Source organism: Megalobrama amblycephala, linkage group LG21, assembly GCF_018812025.1.
Source record: "Megalobrama amblycephala isolate DHTTF-2021 linkage group LG21, ASM1881202v1, whole genome shotgun sequence".
In the NCBI taxonomy this organism is placed as follows: domain Eukaryota; kingdom Metazoa; phylum Chordata; class Actinopteri; order Cypriniformes; family Xenocyprididae; genus Megalobrama; species Megalobrama amblycephala.
This window is the reverse complement of record NC_063064.1, coordinates 24,772,119-24,784,952: the sequence shown is the minus strand read 5'-3', so window position 1 is coordinate 24,784,952 and position 12,834 is coordinate 24,772,119. Positions and strand designations below refer to the sequence as shown.

Sequence of the window (12,834 nt, the reverse complement as noted above, 5' to 3'; positions counted from 1 at the left end):
GGCTTTGCCATCACTGGAATAAGTTACATTTTAAAATATATATTTAAATAAATAATAATAATGCTTCACAATATTTCCATTTCATTGTATTCTTGATCAAATAAATGCAGCTTGAATTTTTTTTTTAAAGGGTTAGTTCGCCCAAAAATGTCATTAATTACTCACCCTCATGTTGTTCCACACCCGTAAGACCTTTGGAACACAAATTAAGATATTTTTCATAAAATCCGATGGCTCAGTGAGGCCTGAAGCTTTACGAATCTTTTTTTTTCGAATCAGTGGTTCAGAGCGTGGATCAAACTGCCAAAGTCACGTGCTTTCAGTAAACGAGGCTTTGTTACATAAGTGTTTTGAAATTTCAATGGTTCACCACTGGGGGGCGTGACTTTGGCAGTTTGATCCACGCTCCAAACCACTGATTCGAAACAAAAGATTCGTAAAGCTTCATGAAGCAGTGTTTTGAAATCGCCCATCACTAGATATTGTTGAATAAAGTCGTTATTTTTTATTTTATTTTTTTGGCACACAAAAAGTATTCTCGTCGCTTCATAACATTAAGGTTGCAGTCACATGAACTGTTTTAAATACGTCTAGCTTTCTGGGCATTGAAAGTGTTAATTGAACTGTTGGCAATGCAGGCCTCACTGAGCCATTGGATATTATGAAAAATATCTTAATTTGTGTTCCTAAGACGAACGAAGGTCTTATGGGTGTGGAACGACATGAGGGTGAGTAATTAATGACAGAATTTTCATTTTTGGGAGAACTAACCCTTTAACATCTTCAGATTTTTTGAACAATAGTGTATGTCTGTGGTTCCTTCTTTTTCCATCCATTTTAGTGTCCACGAGGTGAAAATTATAAGTCTGGTCCCACTAAAAATAATAGCACAGCTCTCCTTGACAAGTCGCACAATCTGAAGTGTTAATCAAGTTCACGACACAAACAATGTGGAGTTTATTACTTAGATTTATTCAAATCCCTAACCTTAACTACAGTTTGAGCAGTAGTGTTAGCGAAGCTCGCTAATAATCTTCATCTTTCTCTCTCTTTTGTTCTCAGTGCTGGTGTTTTTTTCCTCTCGAAGTAACGGTTGCCAGGTTACGGCTTCTTGAAATGCACAGTCATAATTATTTTGAATAAATAACGAGAGGTCTATTCAGAATGGACTTGAAGGAAGATTGGGATTCAGCTCATGGAAGAATGCAGAGGTAGCCATGCTCCGGTGCCTGCTGTGTCTTTGTGTGTGTGTGTGTGTGTGTGTGTGTGTGTGTGTGTGTTACAGAGTCTATATCAGGATCCATTAATCATATCACCTCATTAAAACACAAGCGCAGGCAGGTCGGCAAGCGTGCGAGTGTGTATTTTACACGTGACTGCATATTACCTTAAATTTAAATCTTAATTTGTTTAGTGCAACAGCTTAATATGTGTGAACGGCTGTAAATCCCACCAACCTCCATTTGAGTAGCAGTGCAAAAAAGGTCATTGGGAGTGTATGAGTGTGTGTCCTTGTTTCAGATGAGTGCTCGAAGTGAACGATATTGGTAAACACATTGTCTATTAGAAGTCCTCCTCTGGACGGGGACGTGCTTGCAGATAATGTTCATTTGCAGCCTGCCAGTCCATAAACTCCAGCCATATCGCCACTGAAAGAGCTTTTCTTTTTCCAGATGGTCAGCTCCACTATTGAGTCCCACAGGCGTGCATATACAAACACAATCTGAAAAGCACTGTGTAAGCTTGCCCAGGCGTGGCCATTTTTCTGTGAAACAGAACAATTCAATTAGGAACAGAGAGCTCCCCTCCAAATTACTGATGGAGGATAAACAGGGTATTTAAAGGTCTCTCTTTTTCTCGGTGTGTATTTGTGTGTTTCCATAAAATCAGCTGTAATCTCTCTCCAACCTGCCCCCAACTGACTTTTTCTAATTATGTTATAACTTATTTTAACAAAGAAAAGGTCTCGTCTTCTGCTGTTTTGATTAATATTGTGTCATGCTGAGAGAGTAAAATGCCGCCGCCTGTGACAATTTAGGTCACTGCATAAATGAATACATTCCCACCAAAGTTTGAGCGGAGTTTGTTCATATAATTCATATCTTTTCCTGATGTTTTCTTTTCAATCCAATATCTTCATTTATGTTTCACATAAAAGTAAGTCACACCTATTTGGAATGACATGAGAGTGAGTAAATTGACTGTTTTTGTTTGTTTGTTTTTGGTGGGGTGGGTTGGGTTGGGTTGGGGTGGGGACTGTCCCTTTAAGATCCATAATTTATGTGAGAAGTGATCCTCTTCATACAACACAAACAGTGTCAATACTTCAGGATCAATCTGCCCATTCCCAGTATTCCTCCTACACCTGAAATTTTTCCTTTATTTTCTTGTAGGACAAAGATGTTTTTAATATTTCAGTTCTGTCATAGAACAGGATAATAAGCAGAGACTCTTGCTGAAGTTTGTCTTGTTTGTCTGAAGCTGTCTCCTGAGAAAAGATCCTAATAATCTCACTCGCGTCTCACTAGTTTAAAGAGAAATCTTAACAATGTCACCAAACAATGTTCATATTTGCCAAGATACTTGATTCACCTAATTTGGAATATTAATCATTATAATAGTATAAAAATAAAATAACAATAAAATAACACCATTTGACATTATACAATGATAATTCCAATGTTTTTGGACATGTATGAAAATGACAGTATAGTAAAGAATTTTTATATTAAAGGGGTCCTTGATTATGATTTCACTATTTTAACTTTAGTTAGTGTGTAATGTTGCTGTTTGAGCATAAACAACATCTGCAAAGTTACGATGCTGAAAGTTCAATGCAAATGGAGTTATTTTCTTTTACAGAAAACGCTTTTTAAGGACTACAACAAATGGCTGGTAAGGACTACAATAAGCTTCTTCCTGGGTTAAGGACATCACAAACCCCAACATTTACATAAACCCTGCCCCTGAGAACACGCAACAAAGGAGGTGAGGCCATGTTGGGCTGCTTCAGAGAAGAGGGTCAATTCAACGCTGGATTTGCACAAAAGATTAACATGACGGCACACACTAGTCGATGAGTTGAATCAACTCCACAGCAACTACATAAATTTATCCACTAACCATTCAGAAACATCCAGATGCATTCTAAAAGTTGTAACTTCTTACTGAGTCTCTCCGTCAGTGTCCAACTCCGGTTTGAACAATGTAAGGCTGAACATGTTAATGACAATCGTCATTTTGGCTGTGTGAGATTCTCCAGTTTTGTTGTTGTTGTTGAGCGACCGAAGTGCGAGCTGTTAAAGCTCCGCCTTCTTCTGGAAAGGGGGCCGGGAGCAGCAGCTCATTTACATTTAAAGGGCTCATTTACATTTATTTTGAGCTAAAACTTCATAGACACATTCTGGGGACACCAGAGACTTATATTACATCTTGTAAAAGGGGCATTATAGGTCCCCTTTAAAGTGGAATCAACTCTAGGGAAGCTTGTTTCAGCCACTGAATTAAACAATTTAAAAGATAATTGCGACATTTCATCTCAAAATTCTGACTTTTTTTCTTAGAATTCCGAGAAAGTTGCAATTGCGAGTTATAAAATGCAAATTCCGAGATATAAACTCGCAATTTAGAGAGTTTACATCTCGCAATTCTGACTTTTTTTCTCAGAATTGCGAGATATAAACTCAGTTCTGAATTTTTTTCTTGCAACTGTGAGTTTATATTTTTCCATTCTGACTTCTTTACTTGCAAAAAGTCAGAGATAAGAGTCATAGATAAAAAGTAGCAATTACCTTTTTTTTGTTTTTGTTTTGTTTTTTTAATTCAGTGGTGGAAAAAAGCTTCCATACTATCCGATACCATGACTGTACAATAGTAATTTTTTTGGAAGTTTTCTGTATTACAGGTAGCAGACCAAACCTGTGTACCTTCCACATCCCTTTTATACTCATGTTTAATCAAATATCATTGAGTGTAATAACAGAACCTGTCAGTTTTACACGAGTTGCATTCATAAAACTGATGTCAATATGACAGTTTGCATCTTGTATCATCTCATAACTCATACAGATCAGCTGAGGTCTTTAGGCCAGTTCTTTTTAGTTGTAGTTGTTCTTTTCATACTGTTGATTTTTGTCTGTGTGAGTGTTTACAAGTGTCTGAACACATGCACACATACAGTAGAGAGACAAATGTGTTTTGTTCAACTCAAGGTCAAGCATTAGGGTCAAAAGTTCCACTAGCAAGGTGCTAATCTGCTCAAAATGGAAACGTAGCAAGTGTACTTAGTTGCCACAAGGTCATAACCTTACTATTCAATAAAAAATGAGGTTACTGCTAGCAATAAGTTACAATCAGCATCATAATAAGTATTCAGGTGCCATGGGCTGCAAAAAAAGCAAATGTTATGCTCTCATTAAAGCACTAGAAGTACTTTATTCATCTCTACAATGGCTTTAAAAGAATAAAGCGCTTTAGAAATCCAGTAGTTTTCAGAAGCATATTGGCAACCTGTTATGTATTTATTTGTGCAAAAAAGAAAAAGACTTTGATTGTTGGATGAACGTAATATTTAAACAGGTAAAATTATAACGATGATGTTTCTCTATCATTTCAAAGAGACATAATGTTGGCAGATGGTGTTCGTTTTGAGATTATCAAAAATTCTCATGCTTATGTGTGCATACACAAATATCCCATCATGTTCACATTGATGTTTTTAACTAATTAAAAATCTCATTAGTAGAACTGTAATAATGATTTAATGATCCCTCCATTGGCATTTACTGTAAATCCGGTCATAGGGTCAATCAGATTTGCACTGATTATGACTCATTTCAATGTGAAGCAGGTCATAAACAAAGGATTCTTGATTTTTTTTTTAAACCTGGACATTTAATTTTATTATTTATCTTTCTGAATGCCATCTCAAATCCCTGTTTGACTTTTTCAACTTTTTCAAGATGCTGTCGGTCATGGCTTTTCCTTGGAGAGAGGGAGAGATGTGAGTGAGTATAATCCAGGATAAAGTTTAAAAGTCATTTTTTCAATTTTCTGGGCCAAGATTGTCTGCTAATCACAAATCCGAGATCCAATCTGGAATCTGTGGCTTACCCTGGTACGGTCTTGATGGATGCCGTTGCTACGGATTGTTCTAAAGCTCCCACGGCAACAGCCTCCATGCAACCTGCATGCAACCGGCCTGAGCAGAATTCCAAATTGACCTTGGAGCGAAGAGATTGCCATAGGCGTTTTTATCCCCCACCTGGCCAGAATTGGGCCTATAACAGGGCAGAGTGAGAAAATGCTTTGCTTTTGATCCACTGACACTGTCTGCCATGGCTTTGATCTCACTGTAATAATCTCATTGTTTATGGAGATGGAATTTTGTTTTCCAGGAAAGTTGTCACTGTGCTTTCAAATGAACTGCACAGAGAATGTGTGTCCTGGAGGTGCATGTACCGTATGCATGCGTGTTCTGAGAACAAACATTGGCTTGAATCTCATTACATTTGATTTTACATGAATTGACAAGGGTAATGCATAAGCTATGGGAATTACAACAAATAGAAATCTTGACAACGGAATCAATATAGTTCATAAATGAATTAGATTATTCCCCCTCAGCCATAGTTTCGGATACTGTACGATTCTACAGTCAACATCTGATTCAAGATAAGGCCTGATTTACCCACAATCCCGAGCAGATATTGACTGCTCACTGTTGTGTGATGAGTCATTCTTAACATATGGCGACAAACATGTCACCATATGTCCCCTGTCTTTTCAGTCACAGAAATTATTCAAGTGTTCAAATACCATGAACATTTTATTAAAAAATAATTCACAGGTATTTATTCATTTATTTTTATTTACTCATTTTCTGAGTTTAACAGGACTATATGTACAAATTTTCATGCATTAATCATTTTTTTATTGCCAATGTTTGAACAACTTATAACGAAACCTAAAAAAAACAAGACCTTCCCAGACTTACTAGGTTGTCTATTGAATACTGTAGACTAATTTTCATGTGAAGGACTTGGGATCAAAATCAAAAGGATGTGATGATTCAATGGCACATAAAATGAATGCTTATACAATGTTCAGGATAATGTTATCGGGTTTATCGATGACTTTAAACATTCATTTTGCAGTAATCCGATGACTTTAAACATTCAGCACATTCAGTCACATGTACGTGTGCACGAGGGCGAGCATGAGCAATAATGCCAGCTGCAGTTCACCGAACGGCCACCGGTGTCGCTAATAACAAGAATTTCTGATTTCTACATATGTAGCTCTTTTAAAGCCCAAAGTATATTTCGCTTTTTACGCGAAGGTCAGCATATAGTGCGTGACATGAATTCCGCCATCAGAAGAGTACCCGCGTACTTTACGCGCACCGCCAGATTTTTGTAACCGTGTGTGCTTTGTACGCGCATGTCGCACATGCGCATTTAAATTTTTTTGCAGTAATACGTTTATCCACAAGGTGGCAACCGTTCACAAGGTATTCGAAGAAAAACTGCATAAACAAAACAGACCGGAAAGCATGCAAGCTACAGCGACATATAGACGACAGATTGCGCAAAGATTGTGCATGAGTCAAGTGTGCAAATATCCATGAAGTACACCCAGAGTTTAAGTGTCCTTGCAAGGTGTACAATAGCAAAACAAAGTAACTATTATAATAATCTTATATAATTTTAAATTATTTTTTAAAAATGATGTGTTTTTCCCTTTATTTCAATGTTATTAAAATTGTATTTAAATGTGTCAGTGTTGAATGGATTTTTATTTTAAATAATTTAATAGTAGTGAATTTGAAACATGTCACATATTTTTTTTTTATTTTTTTTTTAAATAATAGATACTGCAACAGGAATAACTTCAGCGTGTGAATATAGATTTGAGAACATTTGAAATGCACAAATGATTCAGTCTATTATTTCACTTGACCTCTAAGGACAGGGCTGTAGTAATGTATTGAATATATGTTTACTAAGCGCCAACATGTTCTCAACAAAAGAATACTTTATTTATAAATGAGCATTGTTAACAGGCAGAAAGGAGAGAACTTGTTGATGCAGCTTTAACAAGCTTCAGGCTATTTAACAGTTCATCCTCTGAGGACTGGGCTGTTGTTACTTAGAATGCATGGAAATATTGTCAACAACACGATTTATTTATTTTATTTCTAAATTAACACTGTCAACAGGAAGAAAAGTTAAAGAAATTGACTAAACAAATTGCCTATGAAGGCTTTCAAGCATCTAGGTCACTGCAGAATGTCAGAAAAACATTATTAGAGCATTTTAATTTTCCATTTGTTGACAATGTTTTTGACACTCACGACTAGAGAATTTTTTAAAAAGTTTGTCAAAGGTCTACTCTGCGCACTGGAGCTATTGCTAGGACACTTTCTATGTTAATGGCCTCTTATACTGAGGGTAAAAATAGAACTTAAACTTCGTTAGTTTATGGGTTTATGTAGTGAATGTAAGCGCAAAAAGGCTTCATGTCAGCGTCAAAGCGCAAGATTAGCTCCAATCAGACAGAGAAGACACCTAAATAAAGCACGTCTGTTACTATAGCAAACTGAGGCGCCCAGTGAAGAAGTCATGCAGTGAAGTCCGCTGAAACGGTGACGCGCGAAGGAAGCGCGTCTCACACTCCTTGAGTGACGGATCCCCTGGAGCGCGCAAAACCGGCCAGAGAGCGCGTATGGCGGCGTGCGGAAGTGCGGTGACAGTTCCCCCGCTGGGTTAAAAGATGACAGAATGAAAGGAACACACATGCTGGGACATCTTGTGTGAAAGGCTCACCAAACTACTTAGACCATTTTTAAGGAAAAAAAGATAAAGAAGTGAAAATGGTGTTTTTCTTAAGCTCCCCAAGGATCTAAAAAGGACCCATGTGGCTCCTTGTTGTTCTTGCCTTTAATTTGAAATTGATCGCTTTGACATTTTAAATGCTGTTGCGTTTGCCAATAAGCCTGTGCCAAAAAACAAAGAAATAGAAATAAGCTGCAAACCATAGACCAAAGCATGTCGTTTTCCCCCACACGTTCTTTTTAGTCTGCATGTTACTATGACTTTTCTCCTCATTTTTGTCATTCTAAGTATGTTTAACTGCTCCTTAAAAAGTATTATATGGAGCCAAGTCCATTTTAGATGTTAAGTTTAAAACTTGAGGTTTTGTCCTGCTTCATATGCCGTTGACAGCATTCTCATGTTTCAGTATGCAAATACACCTGCCCGTTTCGGATAGACATAATACTGCATAATGCATAGACACTGACACTGGCGAATTTTAACGCGAGTGTCTTTTGGGACGTGCGCGATCCCGAGCTCACTGGGGTGAGACCTGTCAATCAAACACCACGCGAATCAGCATTCCTCTGTCCTCGCGACCTTGTCAAACGGCGGTTGATATCTCCCCGAGGAGTAGCGTTATTATCGTTACTCATTATCTCCCTGGTTTCGGAGTCGTTTGTTATGATGACTGATGGACCTTTTAATCAGAGGAACGAGAGGAAGTTGTTGGAAACAAACTGTGCAGGGTTTCTCTGAGGAAAAGCGGTATGTTAGCACGTATATATATGTACCCTGTCTCACACATCAACACATGATTATGATGTGAAGGGGCGCCGCTTACTCGATAATGTCAACCAGAGGACAACTGGCCTTATTCGTAGACCCAAAACCATAGTTAAAGGGTTAGCTCACCCAAAAATGAAATTTATGTCATTAAGTACTCACCCTCATGTCGTCCCATACCCGTAAGACCTTCGTTTGTCTTCGGAACACAAATTATGGTCTACTCACGTGACCAGAGCCGGCCAATACTGAGCCGCCATACGGACGTAAATTCTGCAACGAAAATAGCGTAGCAGTATGACAGGGGACAGACGAATTTGATGAATAAAAGTCGTTATTTTTTTGTTTGTTTGTTTGTTTGTTTGGTTTTTTTTTGCACAAAAAGTATTCTTGTCATTCATAATATTAAGGTTGAACCACTGTAGTCACATTGACGGTTTTAACACTGTCTTTAGTAGCCTAACAGTTACCTTTCTGGACCTCAAAAGATGCAATGTCGTTGCTGCCTATGTGTGGATCAGATACCCCTGGATTTCATCAAAAATATCTTATTTTGTGTTCCGAAGATAAACGAAGGTCTTATGGGTTTGGGACAACATGAGGGTGAGCACTTATAGAAATGTTTTTTGTAGCAAAGCCGTGGTTAATTTGTGGTTACCGTGGAATAACTACAAGAACCATGTTTTGTTTTTTTTTGTTTTTTTATTCGTAGTTATAGCCATGGTTATTTTTCATAAGGGTGTTTGACTAGTTCTATAGGCTACATAAAATGGCTAATTTTAACAGTCTTTTACTGTTAAAATTAAGATCTTTTTTTTACCGTGTTGCACTACTGCTTTACAAAATGACTAATAAATAATGAATTGCCTGTAAATGTCATGGAAGCTGTCCTAAAACAGGCATCTCTTCAATTTCATTTGATTTTGGGATGAAATATGACCTGAACCTGGTGAGATATGGGTGTATGCATTATCTTTTTGACATGACTTGGGGACAAAGTGCATTATTTATCTCTGTCCAAATCAGTCCGTCTGCTCAGGTTAAGAGGAGGGATGAGACAGGAGAAAGGGGGAGAGGCCAGTGGCCCATCTTAAGGTGTTACAGAGCTGCCATGATCCAATTAGGAGATGATTGTGTGTAAGCTTCTAATCCTGACTTAAGAGTGCTGAGCATGAGGGTGTGCTTAAACCAGCGTGAAAAACAAACATTACCCCATCACCAAAATCATGAGGTGGAAATTCCTTGTCTGTTACGCTGCTGTTGCACATCGTTCAGAACAACCTAACCAATCAGATCCCATTCTGTCTGAGCACAAAATGTAAGCAGTTCATCTACAGACTTTGCTCAAAGCAGCACACACACACACACACACACACAGATACCTTGATGCTGGCAGATGTTCCATTCGCTGGATGGTAGTTTGAAATCCTTGAAACAGCAGAGAGTAATGATGTCTAAAGATAGAAAGACACTATAGGCAGCTATTATCACCACACACACACACACACACACACACACACACACACACACACACACACACACACACACACACACACACACAGGTAGCTGTACTTAAATTTGCAGGATCTTTATGTGTCTATGTCATTTTAAATAGAAACAATTTTCACTCAAAAATTGATAGTAAACTTCACAAATTTTATTTACAGTTTCGATAAATCATTTTACAATACATTATTTTCTTTTAGTTTTAATAGTCTTATTTATGGCAATTATAGGAGGCTTAATTGATGAATCAACCAACCAATCAATCAATCAATCAATCAATCAAGTGAATAAATGAAAGTAACAAACCCATAATTTTCCAAGTACAAATATGAAGTTTTAATTTTTTTGGAAAAATGTCTCCTTGCTCTGTTCTGCTCATTTTTCGATTTGTTCCAGAACACTTCATTTCCAAAGAAAATGTTTGGAGCGTCCAGATATTTCCAAACAGCGCTCGTATGAGAATTGAATAATGGGTATACATAGAAAAGTGTGTGCGAGCGTGGTGTGTGTTTATGTGGCTTTGTGAGAGTTCTGTTTACCGTTAACTTGAATTAATTGTGTTGTTCTCGCTTGTGTTTGCTCATTCACACACTCACTCACTCAAACACACACACAGCCTCCCGAGAGCCATGTACCCAAACAGAAATGCATTTTTAATAAAACCACCTTGTGTGTCAGTCTGCATGTACATTGTCTGGAAAGAAAGTACTTCAGTTATAGTGTATATGTGCTTTCACAGGAAGTGCATGAGTGATTTATTTTAAGCTCTCCTACCAGCAATGTAGTTTTTGCAGCGAAGCAGCCACAAGCCAGACTCTTTAACCTGCGAGGTCCATATGGAACAATGCCTAATTAAGAGGGACTTTTTCCAAAGCATAGTTCAAAGACCAGCGGTCATGCTTAGCCATCTTATGTGCATTCTAAATGCCTAGAATAAGCAAGTAAGAGCACCTTTGGCATGCTTCAGGCAGGTATATCATACGCCTGTGTTCTTAGACACCATGTAAGCTCCTAAGCGGGTCCACTGAGTCCTAAACGCAGTGTTGTGCGCCACTGAGTATTGAATTTAGAATGCTTTTTAAATTCCAGTTCAGTCCCTGAATTTGAGTTTAATTTGAATTGAAAAGAATGCAAAAAATTGTAATTTAAATATACGGAAGTTCAAATGAAATTAAATTAAAAAAATAAGTTAAAGGGGTCCTTGATTATGATTTCACTTTTTTAACTTTAGTTAGTGTGTAATGTTGCTTTTTGAGCATAAAAAACATCTGAAAAGTTACGATGCTCAAAGTTCAATGCAAAGGGAGATATTTTCCTTTACAGAAATCGCTTTTTAAGAACTACAACAAACGGCTGGGAGGGACTGCAATGAGCTTCTTCCTGGGTTGGTGAAATCATAAAACCCAACATTTACATAAATCCTGCCCCCGGGAACACGCAACAAAGGGGCCATGTTGGGCTGCTTTATAGTTGTTGTAGTAGAGTGTTGTTACCATGCTGTCATTTTATGCCGGACTGCTTCACAAACGAGGGTCAGTTCAATGCTGGATTTGCACAAAAGATTAACATGACGGCACATGCTAGTCGATGAGTTAAATCAACTCCACAGCAACTACATAAATTTATCCACTACCCATTCAGAAATGTCTAGTTGCTTTCTAAATGTTGTAACTTCTTCCTGAGTCTCTCCATCAGTGTCGACTCAGGTTTGAACAATGTAAGGCTGAACACCATTACTGACAATCGTCATTTTGGCTGTGTGAGATTCTCCAGCTTTGTTGTTGTTGAGCAACCGAAGCGTGAGCTGACAGGGCACAAACAGGGCAGGGTGTGTCCAATTCAATTCAAATTCACAGTGAATTTAAAAGGAACCAGTTCACCAGGTCTGAATTTGGCCCAGCCCTGCTAACCGTAGAGGAACTTTCAACAGACCGCCATCCAATATGGCTGCCCCCTGTGACCACAGCGAAGCAGAACGGACACATCAGACTGGTCCATCTGAGAGATCATTTTAGATCTGCCACCTGTACTGCTGCTGAAACCGCCAGCAGACACAATGCCCTGTGAAGGACAGGCTCAAGGCGACCTGTCAGCCTCTGCTTACACCTCCTAGACGTCACACCTGACTGGCTTAGGGCCAGACAGAGGGTGCAATGGACTCGTCTGCAGTGGCATCGGGTCTTCTTCATAAATGAGTCACTCTTCAGCCAGCTCCCGAGAGGTGGAAGGGGAATGAGAGGTATGTTAATGCCTCTGTCTAGGAGACTAACCCCTGGGGTGGACCCATAAGAAACAATGGGTTGGTGTCTACCATACAGATGGGATGGGATGCAAGAGACATGCCACCCTAACCCATCATGCCAGGCCAGAAATAGATTCCTTAATCACAATAGAGAAAACAGTTTGCAGAAGTTAAATAGTTCCATTCAGCTTCACCATCTTTAAACAAAAATATTATTTAAATATCTGAATTCTTGGTGAAAACTACACAATGCCCATCTGATGCATATTGCGTACAGAAAGGGCAAGATTTTTCTCAATATGACAAGCTCTAATCTGATTGGCTGGCTTGGCTTCCTTCTTGATTGATTGATTGATTGATTGATTGACCAAGTCTTTCTTGCTCTATTTTTTGTTAAAAAATACAGTAAAAACAATAAATTTTGAAATTCTATTACAATTTAAAATAATTGATTCTATATTAAAGGTGCCCTAGAATCAAAAATTG

At 38.2% G+C, this 12,834-nt stretch overlaps 1 long non-coding RNA gene across 1 annotated transcript; it reads right to left on the bottom strand.

Annotated features, from left to right (window-relative positions):
• Window positions 1–4,430: 4,430 nt before the first annotated feature.
• LOC125256733 lies at window positions 4,431–8,804 on the bottom strand. The gene is made up of 3 exons (XR_007182171.1): window positions 8,763–8,804; window positions 5,113–5,279; window positions 4,431–4,983 (listed from the first exon to the last, which is right to left on the bottom strand). It is a non-coding gene; the product is annotated as an uncharacterized LOC125256733 (long non-coding RNA).
• Window positions 8,805–12,834: the final 4,030 nt, after the last annotated feature.